The sequence below is a fragment of the Myxine glutinosa genome, chromosome 2 (assembly GCF_964187855.1).
Source record: "Myxine glutinosa chromosome 2, kmMyxGlut1.1, whole genome shotgun sequence".
Classification (NCBI taxonomy): Eukaryota; Metazoa; Chordata; class Myxini; order Myxiniformes; family Myxinidae; genus Myxine; species Myxine glutinosa.
Window position 1 is genome coordinate 89,122,924 of NC_136262.1, and position 13,590 is coordinate 89,136,513.

General features: G+C 42.9%; 1 protein-coding gene across 2 annotated transcripts in view; it reads right to left on the reverse strand.

The window, feature by feature from the left end:
• The window catches only part of LOC137421603 (3',5'-cyclic-AMP phosphodiesterase 4C-like), a 198,975-nt gene extending 186,053 nt beyond the window's left edge, over positions 1-12,922 (reverse strand). Inside the window, exon 1 of one of the 2 annotated variants that reach the window (XM_068107818.2) lies at positions 12,737-12,922. The gene's annotated coding sequence lies outside the window, so the exon portion shown is untranslated. Of the gene's footprint in view, positions 1-5,795; positions 5,932-12,736 lie in introns of those variants that run through there. The other variant, XM_078771207.1, reaches the window with a different exon arrangement.
• Between the last annotated feature and the right edge of the window lie 668 nt (positions 12,923-13,590).

Sequence of the window (13,590 nt, forward strand, 5' to 3'; positions counted from 1 at the left end):
AATTAAACTCCATGTACGCAGAAATTTCAATAAAGAAATTTCACGGGGCCCTATGGTGGAGACAGGACCACAAGCATTGTTGTATCCTTCGCCGCTGATATTCTCAAACGCCACCGCCAGTTAATCCTCGTGTGTGGAAACCATGTCCTCTTTCAAGGCCACCTGTCTCCTTCCTCCCAGATGAGTGATGCAACACCATCCGTGATGTCCTGCTCAGATCGTATGGGGATTCTTCCGAATCTATCTGGGTCAATCCCGCTCCTGGTTTTGCTTCTCTCGCCAATGACCCCTAGTTACAATGTCATAACCTCCATGCCATCTTCGGTCAGCCCAAGAATGTGAACAAAACTCCTGTACTCCAGAAGGCCATTGCCAAGTTGATTGAACTGTTGCATATCAACTCAGAGGGATGCTTCCTCCCACCCACATAACTAGCGTTTATCACCGCTTGCCTCACTCAATACAGGTATCTACGACCGAGGCCTGTCCGCCAGAGAGAAGTGGACACAGCATGACCAGTCTCCATGGAGCAACTGCCCCATCGTGATCATGATCTCATCATCAGGCAACACTGACCACGCCTTCAAAACAACACCGCTAGCGAAAGGTCAAAAGGCCCCCCTCCATCCAGGTCGGAGATCTTATCTACAACGTCTCCGACAGTGACAAGGCCAAACCCTGTGACTGCTACCTGGTGTCTTCCATAGACTATACTTGGTGCACTGTGCACAGGTTCACCAAATAAAAGAGTTGGAAAGAGAGTAGGAGAGTGGAAAAGGGAAATAACGGAGAGGACAGCAGTGCACGAAGCACAAAAATGACAGCACTACAATCAAATATGACCTCAGGGGGGGAGAGGGGAAAACACAAAATATGACCAAAAAAAGGAACGAAAGGAGGAGAAGACACAACGCCAGATGATGAAGCTTAACTCACTTAGTGGCAAGGACCGATTCGTGCACAGCACTCTGACACCACACCCAAACAAAGCACCATGGGAGAGAAAAGAGGAGAGGAATGAATGAATATGAATGATCGTTTTAAGGCCATTTTCCCCGTTAGAGCGGTGGTTAGCCTTGGGGGCCCCATGACAATCATGATTCCCTGTTTGAGGCAAGGTTTTTATGGCCGGATGCCCTTCCTGACGCCAACCCTTCGTCACCTCTTACGATGCGCAGAGATACAGTGTACCTATTCTAAACCGGGGTACACACCAGGATCATTCATCCCAGCAAGCTGGTACTCAATTTGCCGACCTCGGAAGGATGACAGGCTGAGTCAACCCCCCTGGCGTTAATTCAGCGATCGACCGGGATTCGAACCCAGGATCCTAGTATCCCAAGCCGGCACCCTAACCACTAAGCCAACACCAGGCTAAGAGAAGAGAGGAGAGGAAAAAAAGAAAAGAAGAGATGAGATTGTCACAGATGTTGAGGGGTCCATTTCATTTGAATTGATCTCAGTATAATGGTGGAAATTGGAGATGGATTCTTTGTAGGACAAGAACATTAAGGAACATTACCAACATCACTTGCCAATGGACAAATCAACACAGTTCATGAAATTTGAATTTTGCATCAACAACAAACATCACAAGCTATGGGTAAAATGACAACACCAAAGAGGAACCCAACCAAGGCAAGTTTCATGATTGAGTCCTACACATTCTACCCAAACATGTATGTTTGGAAACTTAAAAAGACTGTCTTTCTGAGTAGATCCATGATGAAAAAAAAGATTGTGCTGTATGTTTTACTACACTACAGTGTTAAAATTTTGCAACACAGCAACATGCTGTGCGCGTCTTCCGCATGGGATGAAATATTTCACGAAATATTTTTCTGGCCACGTTGTGTAATTTGCTCAGCGTTTTGTAGGCAATTTGTTCAGTGTAATTTGTGAAACGTTGTATGTAATTGATTAACTCTGTGCAAAATCTGTGACGGGAGTAGCAAAAAGCAAAGTTTTCAGATCAATCTTTGGCGAAAAAACATTTTACTTTTATCTTTCATTAAGTCCTTTGAGCCTGGTGTTGGCTTAGCGGTTAGGGTGCCGGCTTGGGATCCTAGGATCCTGTGTTTGAATCCCGGTCAGCGGTTAAGGTGCCGGCTTGGGATCCTAGGATCCTGTGTTTGAATCCCGGTCAGCGGTTAGGGTTCCGGCTTGGGATCCTAGGATCCTGTGTTTGAATCCCGGTCAGCGGTTAAGGTGCCGGCTTGGGATCCTAGGATCCTGGGTTTGAATCCCGGTCAGCGGTTAGGGTGCCGGCTTGGGATCCTAGGATCCTGTGTTTGAATCCCAGTCAGCGGTTAGGGTGCCGGCTTGGGATCCCAGGATCCTGGGTTTGAATCCCAGTCAGCGGTTAGGGTGCCGGCTTGGGATCCTAGGATCCCGTGTTCGAATCCCAGTCAGCGGTTAGGGTGCCGGCTTGGGATCCTAGGATCCTGTGTTTGAATCCCAGTCAGCGGTTAGGGTGCCGGCTTGGGATCCTAGGATCCTGTGTTCGAATCCCGGGTTCGATCACTGAAATAACGCCAGAGGAGTTGACTGAGCCCGTCATCCTTCCGAGGTCAGCAAATTGAGTACCAGTTCACTGGTAATTCCCTGTGTGTCGCAAGAGGCGACCAACAGGGCTGGCGGCAGGAAGGGCATCCGGCCATAAAACATTGCTTTAAAAAGGTGCCCGAAAAAGGCCAACACCTGCTCTGCGGGGAAAAATGGCCTCCAAAGGTGGTTCTTTTTTGTTTCATTAAGTCCTTCCTTGGCACACCTGAATTTCTGTCCACCTACAAAGCCTTCATCCGCAGCTTGTTGGAGCAATGCTCCCCGTTCTGGGCTGGTGCCCCTGCCTCTCATCTTGCTCTCATTGACGCCATGGAAACGAAGGCCTTCAAGAATATTGGAATCTCTCGCAATGAATCTGAGTCTATGGGTCTATCACTTTCCCATCGCAGACAGGTCGCTGGTCTCTCTGGCTTCTCCCGCCTCCATTCTGGTCTTGCACCCTCTGCTCTTTCCGTGCTTAAATCTCAAATTGTCTTGTTGCATGAGAACCACTTTTTTCATCAAGAAAACTTTGGCTTGATCCTGAATCCTCAACATTGTCACCTGATTAAACATGAAGATGATTTAATTTACCTGATGATAAAAATGATATCTACATACCATCTGCTTTGAAGAATATTCATGGAAAGGAATGGTATTCATGTTAATGTGCATACCACCCTGTTTTTTCTTACGTACATTCGTGAATGGGCATATGTGGGCCAGATGTGACGGAGAATGAGTAGCTGGTCACTGTGTCCCATGATTCATGTTTCTCTTTTTTTCCTACTTCCGATTTATTGGCTTATCTCAAATTTGAATTCCAGATAAGGTATTGTCATCATACACCGTCCATCCGTCTCCTATTTCGACTTTTCCGGCTAAACCGCTGGGCCGATCTGGCTAAAATTTGGCACCAAGGTTCTGCTCCTGACTGGTAACGGCAGTGGTAAAGCTCGTTCCGGTCATGTGACCGGAAGTGTGTCAAAATGGCAGACTAATAAATTCCATCAAAAATCTTCTCCAACCCACCAGTCAGAATGCTACCAAATTAGGACTACATTAGGCCAGGGCCCAGATAAGCTACAGGTCCAATGGTCCTATTTTTATTATTCTTTGCAGTTCGGCATTGCCCCGTGGGAATGGTCGGGATACAAAATGCTACAACCAGCGGAGTAATGTTTGGCTTTGCAGGTGTGCTTCATCCCGCCCTTTAGAGGTGAGGGTTGGGGCAAATTATGAGAAGCCAGACGAGAGTGAAACATCAGAGACTAGGCTGGCAGATCTTGTCTTCCCGGAGGCTGTGAAAAACATCACAACCTCAAAGGAGCTGGCAGCTGGGCACAGTGTGTGTGTGTGTGTGTGTGTGTGTGTGTGTGTGTGTGTGTGTGTGTGTGTGTGTGTGTGTGTGTGTGTGTGTGTGTGTGTGTGTGTGTGTGTGTGTGTGTGTGTGTGTGTGTGTGTGTACACTACTCACAATAAGTTAGGGATATTGGCAGGTTCTTCGGTGTGGTTGATTTTGTGTATTAATTATGTTGAAAAAAGTTGTTGGTCCTAATTCTATGGTTATTAATGAGTGAAAAAATACAGCATTCTTGATTTCAATACCCGAACCCTAACCCCAATAAAAAAAGTAAACTCACTCCCACAATATCCCTAACTTATTGTGAGTAGTGTATGTTTGTGTGTGTGTGTGTGTGTGTGTGTGTGTGTGTGTGTGTGTGTGTGCGTGTGTGTGCAGCATAGTACATGGTATAAGGGCTTCCATACACCCTTATGGGACAATGTCAGCATCTTGGCTGTAACCCCAAACTATACTAGAAAGCAGATATTGGAAGAATGGCACAATGGAAAAACGAGTTCACCTCTCAGAGGATATTGTGGATTTGCCCCTAGGAAAGATCCCCCGGTGTCCTTTACAAAGAGTAGGTGAGTTATCATAGTTCCCTGAACAAGTTCCAAATCCATGCCAACTTCAGTTAAGTCCTAGAGGGGAATTACGTGCCCAAGATTGGTTCTAGCCCATAAACGTTTCTCATATTGTAACGAATGCCCCAAAGCTCTGGTAAGAGAAAAACCCTATATTATTATTGTACGAACTAAGCTTTAAATTTTCAGTGTGGTACCTTCCATCCTTAATGTATCATTTAAAATTTTCACAATCCTGCAGCATCCCACATGTAATGGCAAAAACGTGATTCACGGTATGGTGAAAAGGAAAGATATAATTTAAAGTCGTATTCAGAACTCAACTCAAGAGGTGATCCACACTGGTAGAATTAACTCGTTCTAAAGTACCTACCGTATTTCAAAATTGCTAGATCTCCCCCATCTCTCAATTTTGGCAGGCTGTTTAATTACTCATGCTGAATAGGCTGAGTAGACTGAGCGAATGAGTATTGTGATGATCCCGTCTGTGTTTGTCTGTTTGTCTGCAGAATAATTGGACAAGGTGTACAATAATAGATTGATTAATTGTGTAATTAAAATAAATAAATAATAATAATCATAAAATAATTAATTTCTTAATCAATTGGCTAATAGCATACCTAAACCACCAGTGTTTCATCCGAAGCTGTAGCTTTCTGAACATTAATTAAATACTTAATTAATCAAAAATAAGTAAATAATCGATTAATTGATTGATTAATAAATAATTAATCTATTAATTGATTAATCATTAAATCAAAGATATCCTTTAGAGCCACATCACTTGGTCACTGTCGTGTCCGAATATCAGCTTCCTAGCTCAAAAGGTGCCTGAGATATTGCCCAGATGAGAAAGAAAATAAATAAATACGTAAGAAAGAAAATAAATAACAACTAAATAATTAATCAATTCATTGATGAATCAAAAAAAAAAAAATACCGTTTTTGCCAAAGCACTTGCTCACTATTGTGCCCAAATTTCAGCTTTCTAGCTCAAAGGATGGCTGAGATATCGTCCGGACAAACAAACAAACAGAGTGAAAACTGAGTACTCCCTTTCAGCTTACGTCATCACCGGGTCCCCTTCGGTGCCCGGCGATGACGTCATGCAGCGCCTGGAGATGGAATAGGAAAGGGGCGGTGTACAAGGAAATTTCGTACAAGACTAGATTCATAACACCAGGATTATTGTGATAATCATGTCTGTGTGTACATTATGAAGCTCTGTGTCAAACTTAGCAATTCTAGCTGCTCACATTGTCGAGTTATTCTTCCGACAAACGGACAAACACACAGATGCATTGATCACACTACTCACACACCTAGCAGAGACAGGAAGCACATTGAAGAAATCAGCAGGAACAAAGACCTCAAGAGACTCGGTTGAGGGGGAGAGATGACTTTCTCAGGTCAGGCGATCACTATTCAGATCACCAGCAGCCGTGACCAAGGAGCAGAAACAGCTGAAACTAGTTAGGGATAGAAAGTCAAAGTCAGAATCCTAAGTAAATAAAACTGCAAAAATAATCCTCTAACTGTAACGTGGTAGGTCTACAAGAGCTTTGCATTGTTGTTGTTGTTGTTGGGGGTCAATTTTTGAAATGTGTACCCATTGGTCGGACAGCTGCCAGACCACACCCACATCTGACACTTGATTCCACCCACCATACCACTGAGATTACATTTTATGGCCACCATCTTGGTTTTCTGGTGGATGTAACGCGTTAGACCTATAGGCCTCTGTTGATTATACACTGCCCGGGTTTGTTGTCTCAGGTTTCCATTGGCTTTGTTTGGGTCGAGTGTTATTCATGATGAGTGATCCCCAAAAAATCTAATCATATGTCAAATAATAGTAAGGTTTAATCCAGCCCATCAGAACCCATGGTACGTCAGAACTTACGTTACATCAGAACTCAGGCTTAGTTACATTACGTAATCAAGTGTTACGCCACACAAATTACGAAAACCATTGTCTTTGCTTGGGTTGAGTTATTCACGATGAGCGACCTCCAAAAAAATCTCATGAATATGTTGAATAATAATCAAGCCCGCCAGAATGCACAGTAATCAACCATTACGTTACGTAATCAAGTATTATGTTACGCAAATTACTCAAAAAAAATTAGCCGTTATTATGTAATTTTTGAATGGCCCCATATTGGGCTTGAGCAATCCGTAACCACATGATGAATCAGCTTGTTCTGATATAACCGTGGGGAGGGTGTCATGGATGAGAGGTGTGGAGTTAATTTTTTAATAGCGCTTTAGATGCGTGTTTCCCAATCGACCTGTCACCAGACTTTTGGCACAGGGTGTGACCACAGTGCGGTCATTCTTGTTTAACATGTACCAGCGAATCTACACAAATATTAATGTGCACCCAAACAAGACATCGTCCCCCCATCCTCAAATTTATTTTTCACCCATGACCTACCTATGGGTACCCAAAGGAAAGCAGGTCTCCAAAAATTTCATATAAATTGGCCAAGCAGTTTTTGATCTTGATGTCAGACGCCATTCGCGGTAAAATGAAACATTTACACCCAAAATAATAATAGTCATACTATATTATAAACTGAAACTGCAAGTCGTAATAAAATAATGAACAGAATGGAAGACATACTGGGAACAACATTTTTGTTATATAAATCAAATAACAAAACAGCCATGACTTCTTAGAAGAGAAACATATAACGGCATGAGTCAGCTCTTCCTGGAGTGCTTCTTCTTGCAGTTGTGTTGCACTGATATAATCTACACCTACATGATATTTCTCCTTCTGGGATCAAAGCACACCTAATCTGCATTTTTGGCAACATGCTGCTTTTAAAATAACAACCTTATTTGCAATGTAGTCCTTTTGTTTTTTTACAAGGTAGAGATGCTAATGAAGAGGCTATGGGTGCATCCTCACATTTCTGCTGCCGGAAGCACAAGCAGCATGAAAGCATGATGCTGAGAAACCAATAATTTGAGATATGCCCTGGACGTCTCCGACCACACAATGAAGTGAAACATCATGAGCCATGCCAGCCAAACACAATTAGCAGACCTTTGATCCATCCCTTTGGGCCAATGTTTCAGTGTTAGGGTTAGGGTTAGGGTTAGGGTTGTTAGGGTTAGGGTTAGGGTTGTTAGGGTTAGGGTTAGGGTTGTTAGGGTTAGGGTTAGGGTTAGGGTTGTTAGGGTTAGGGTTAGGGTTAGGGTTAGGGTTAGTTCTAAACTGTGATCTTTCCATCTGTTCGAAACTGTGACACAGGATTTGCTGGGCAGCACAACTTTCTTCACTGGGTCTAAAGTCCAGCCTGAGTATTTTCAATACCACTGGTGGTTGGGTATACAGATCTTTCATATAGTTGGTGGCTTGCGAAGGGGCATCTTGTGCATTTGAGTGTATGGAACATCTAACACAATTCTTGTGAGTAGAATTGTTGCATCTGGCAGAGGGCTAGAGGTATGCACACTCACCTTCGAGCCATCTAGCTTGGCTTTTAATCCAGACTCAGCTATAAACTGTCATCCTGGTGTCTCGCAGGCAGGGCGAAGCATCAATATGTCTGCGTCTCCCTTGTCAGATACACAGTAAAGTGGACACCCTGTCTGCCAGCATTAGCTGGTGGACGTTAAAGATGCGATTGCGTCCGTCGTGAAGAGGAGGCGAGCTATCGCCGGCACCCTGGCCAAATTACAAATTCCTGCCCTAACCTACAGGGGGCACTGTACCAGCGGCGCTCCCACAATGACGCAAGCAGGAGCCACTGGCTGCATACGAAATACATAAATGAATGAATAAGTCAATTGCTGAATATTCCCATGACTAAATGATGTGCTAAACAGTTATAATATCCATAATTTTAACATTATAGTTTTCAGATGAACGTTCCGTATTTTGACCAGCTCACTGTTGGTGAGATCATCCAATAATCCGAGGGGATGAAGATTAATAAAGTGACTTGTTTTGAGATAAGCATGTAGCCTTATGCGTCAGGGATGAAAGGTGGCCACCATATTGATGTATGTCTGGGTTCAACTTCGAGTCATCCAAAAAAGGGAAAAGTGGGACATGCAGGAAAGTTTGGTCTGAGGACCTGCCGGGCATGGCTCGTTCACATTCATTTACTGCGTGCCAAATTTGAACAACATTGGTAAATGCATGTCCGGGAAATGGTTGAGGACATGTTCAATATCGGGATTTTTTACAACTAAAATGGCCGCCAGATGGCCATCTTAGATCTGATCTTGAAAGAAGAAGACGTGCATATGTAAGCAATCATTCCTTATCTGTTTGCCAAGTTTGAACAACATCGGTAAATGCATGTCCGGGAAATGGTTGAGGACGTTTTCAACAACGGCTTCTTTTTTTTTTACAACTAAAATGGCCGCCAGTTGGCCATCTTTGATTGCATCGCGAAAACTAATGACGTGCTTATGTACACCATCATGTATTGTCTTTGTGCCGAGTATGAACAAAATCAGTCTATACATCTCCGAGATATGGTTGCAGACAGCCGGACAGATCCCACATTCCATTTGTGGGATGGTGGTTGAAGAAGGGCATGAGGAATGAGTAATGATGAATTTAAATGCTTAAACTGTCTTGCTAATTATACTTGTTGTGGAACTTTCTAGGCGTTTTGGCAAATTATAAATCCATATAAGCCTATTGGCTCGAATATGATCTCGGAAGCTAATCGGGCCCAGTTATAGTATTTGGGTGGGAGAGTTCTTTGTAAATCCAGGTGTTGTAGGCCAAGCAGCGGCAGGATAGAGCGTTTGGAAGCGTACATGCCACTGAGCTTTTTGATGACGGATTTGTTATCCGGTGGAGCTGAATCGGCCTCAAACTACCACCGGTGGTGTGTCATAGTGTGTTACATCATCAATTGTGCTGCCCTTTTGAGGATTGTGCTGCCCAAATAGATTTTGCCGAAACCAACTTCCGCAAGCTCTTCAATCTCGTTCTTTCCATGAGGTCGTCAAGACAAGCTGTTCACCACCATCTCAGGTCATCCCCCATCCCAAAACAATGATCTTTTCTACCCCTGTCAACCCCACACTCCCAATCCCACCTCTTTACAAATTTCCAGTTTTCCCTCCTTGGGGGTTCCTTCTGCAACCATGTTGTCAACCCCATGCTCCTTTCCCTACCCCTCATTCCACCCATTATTTGTCCCAGTGTCCCTCTATTTTGTTCCTCAACCCTGCTGTTAGTGTTTTCCCCTTCTTCTGCTGTTCCTTTTGTTCTGTTACATCCTGGTCCGTTCTATGTTCTCGCCCCTCCATGAGCCTTGACCTTGTACACACTAGCATGCGCTTGTCGACTTTAATAGATGACACTGTGCCTCTTGAAAAGAGTAGACCATTGTGTCAATGCCCTTCCCTCCCTGACAGTTAACTGGGATAATAAGATCAATAGTAAAGGGTTGTGATTATTATGTTAGATTTACTTGCATGGTAAGCGGATGATAAAGCTGATGTGTTGTGAATAGCCTAACAGGATATGATATCGCTCTTACCTTTGAAGGTTTTCTTAATACAGAGTCGAGGCTCCTGGAGGAGCTAGAACATAGAATGGATGAGGACGTAACGGAACAAAAGGAACAGTAGAAAAAAGAGGGGCGAAACACACCAACAGTAGGGTTGGGGGACAAAATATAGGGAGTCTTGGACAAATAAAGGATGTGGGGAAGAATGAGTGGTAGGTAGGGGAGAATGTATGGGGTGGACAAGATGGATGCTGAAACAAACTCTCAGGAAGAAAAAAATGGAAACTTGGAAAGTTGTGGGCTTGGGAGGCTTAACTGGAGTAGAAAAGATCATGGTAGAGAAATGTGGAAATGAGTGGAGGTGAGCAGTGAGTGATTCTGGATGTTTGGAGTTTCACCAGAAAGGGGTTGATGGTGGATCACGTGTGCCCTGGGGAAACATGGAGGGGAGCAACAAGGCATGGAAAGAGTGGAAGGTACAAGATCAGAAAGGAGGCGGGAGAGGACAGAGAGACCACTGACCTGTCTGCGATGTGAAGGTGACATCGACTCATCTTCATCATGGGACGTTCCAATGATCTTGATTTGTCGAGTTTGGGTTTGGTATACGGCCCAGACATAAACTGTAGGATTGTTGCCTCACAGGAAGACCATCACATTACAAAGTGTGCCGTCCCACAAATGGCCGGATGTTAAAGCAGGTGCCCTGTCTACCGGAATTTGCTGGTGGACGTTAGAAATCCCACTGTGTCTGTTTAAAAATAAGAAATAAAAATCTAGAATAATCTAGAATAGTCTAAAATAATCTAGAATAATCTAGAATAATCTAAAATAATCTAGAATAATCTAGAATACTCTAGAATAACCTAGAATATTCTAAAACAAGAAGACGTCATGCGAAGCATGATACTTGCAAAATCCACCCCCCTGCCCCCCAAGAAAAAAATTCCATTGATACAGCAAATTGTCCATTTCATCAAGATTAAAATTGACAATCTTGATCAAAGCTCGGTCAATAGGAAGAAAAGTGATGATTTTTCAGATGAAAAATACTGATTTTGGAAGGTTGACCATGACCTTTTGACCTCAAAAATAGTTAGTTCCCTATTTAGTGACTCAATGTGAAAATGCTGTTCAATTTTCAAGTCAATCGGATGAAAATTGAGGACTTAAAAAATTTGGCCTATGTTGACCTCAAAAATAGATGGTTGAATTCAGTGACCAGATATGCAAGTCCTCTTCAAATTTCAAGTCAATCGGATGAAAATTGAGGATTTTAGAAATTTGGCCTATGTTGACCTTTTGGCCTATGTTGACCTCAAATATACTTGGTGGTTGAATTCAGTGACCAGATATGCAAGTCCTCTTCAAATTTCAAGTCAATCGGATGAAAATTGAGGATTTTAGAAATTTAGAAAGGTTGGTGACCTTTGGCCTATGTTGACCTTTTGACCTATTGACCCCAAAAAACAATAGGCTTCTTGCTTTTGACCAACTCTACCATTTGGTGAAGTTTTGTGAAGATCGGTTGAAAATTGTGACCTGTAGGCCGGTGACAAACAGACAAACAGACAGACAGAACCACAAACGGAACCGACCAATATACTTGAAAAATCTTCGATTTTGCAAGTAATAATCTAGAATAATCTAAAATAATCTAGAAAATAAAAAAGAGAGAGGAAGGGATGATAGCAAGGAGAGAGAGAGAGAGAGAGAGAGAGAGAGAGAGAGAGAGAGCGAGAGAGAGAGAGCGAGAGAGAGAGAGAGAGAGAGAGAGAGGGTTTGGGAATGCAGGGTGAGTGGGGGAGAAAAGGGAAATAAGTTTTTGGGAAGGTTCTGCACAAAGAGGCACATATGATAGGATTGGGATAATCTGATGAAGCATATACAGGGAGACGGTGGAAATAGCGAGAGAGCAAGAACATTAAGCGAGGGAGAGATGAAGAGACAGATTAAGAGTAGAGGGATGAAAGATATGGATGGAGAGAGAGGACGAGCTGAAGAGAGACAGAGACGGAGAACGAACCCATTCATTCCCATGCGGAACACATTCTCGTTCAGCACGTGCTGAGCATTGCAGGCACAGACAGCCCTCCCTGTTTTCCCGATCTTCCCCACTACCCTACCTCCTCTGTTGTTCTCCCTCCTCCTTTCCTCTCCATTTTTAGCTGCTACGACCAGGATATTTGCCCGTTGAGAATTCCGCGCCTTTCTCCACGTCTCCACATTCCACCTCTGCCCCTCAATTATCCCCAAGTCCACCAGTGGTCCGTGTACGTATTATATAGACAATGCACATAATACACAACAGCAGCTGCATAAGAAGGTGGGTGGAGTGTGCATGAATGGTGTATACAAATTAGCAAAGCACAAAGACACAGCAGATGGACAAACCAAAATTATATATATATATATATACATATACATATATATATATATATATATATATATATATATATATATATATATATATATATATATATACATACAGTATATATATATATATTATATATATATATATATATATATATATATATATATATATATATATATATATATATATATATATATATATATTATATATATATATATATATATATATATATATATATATATATATATATATATATATATATATATATATATATATATATATATATATATATGTATGTATATATGTATATATATGCACCCGTCGCAAGGTAGGCACACATACACATGCCCGACATGCAAACGGACAATATACAGCAAACGGAGACAAACGAGCAAATGACCTGTGCCACCGCGTGCAGATGTGAGCGCGTGGCACGTCCCGCCCGCAGGGCACGTGCTGCCGTACATGGCGCTCCGCAGGCAAAGGAAGCTGGAGCCCGAGCTCGGCTGAATGAAGGCTGCGAGTTGGGGCTGACTGCTGGAGACGAATTCGGTGAAGGATGCAAGCAAGCGTGGGAGAGGAGAGATAGAGCGTCACCACGTGATTCCGAGCGCACGGTAAAGCCCGGGGGGAGAGGCGTCATGTGCACGGAATTAATTACTTATTTTATGTTTATTTTCCTTCTCACTCGCAACCCCTGGGTTATCTCGGGTAAAAAAAAAAAAAACTGGAAATGTTTGAAGGTCACGGATGAAATTTTGATGGAGAATAGCTTGGAGAAACCCTCAATAACTGTTACAGGTATAATTGAAATGTTTTGAGCTGGGGGCTGCAGCATCATAGAGTGCACACACGATATGTTTGGACTTGAGATTGTTTTATTTACCTTGAGGGAGTGTTGTGTTGGGAGTGAAGTGTCTCCATTGGTTGTTATCTCCAAATTCAGATTTCAGAAGGTGGTACGGAGCCCGCCGAGGTCTCAAAGAATCCACGTGTGTGTGTGTGTGTGTGTGTGTGTGTGTGTGTGTGTGTGTGTGTGTGTGTGTGTGTGTGTGTGTGTACACTGTGCATATATAAATACTAGTGTGTGCACATACATATGTGTGTGTGTGTACGTACACTGTGTATATGTAAACACTAGTGTGTGCACATATGTGTGTGTGTGTGTGTGTGTGTGTGTGTGTGTGTGTGTGTGTGTGTGTGTACACTGTGTATATATAAATATATAAATACTAGTGTGTGCACATATATATG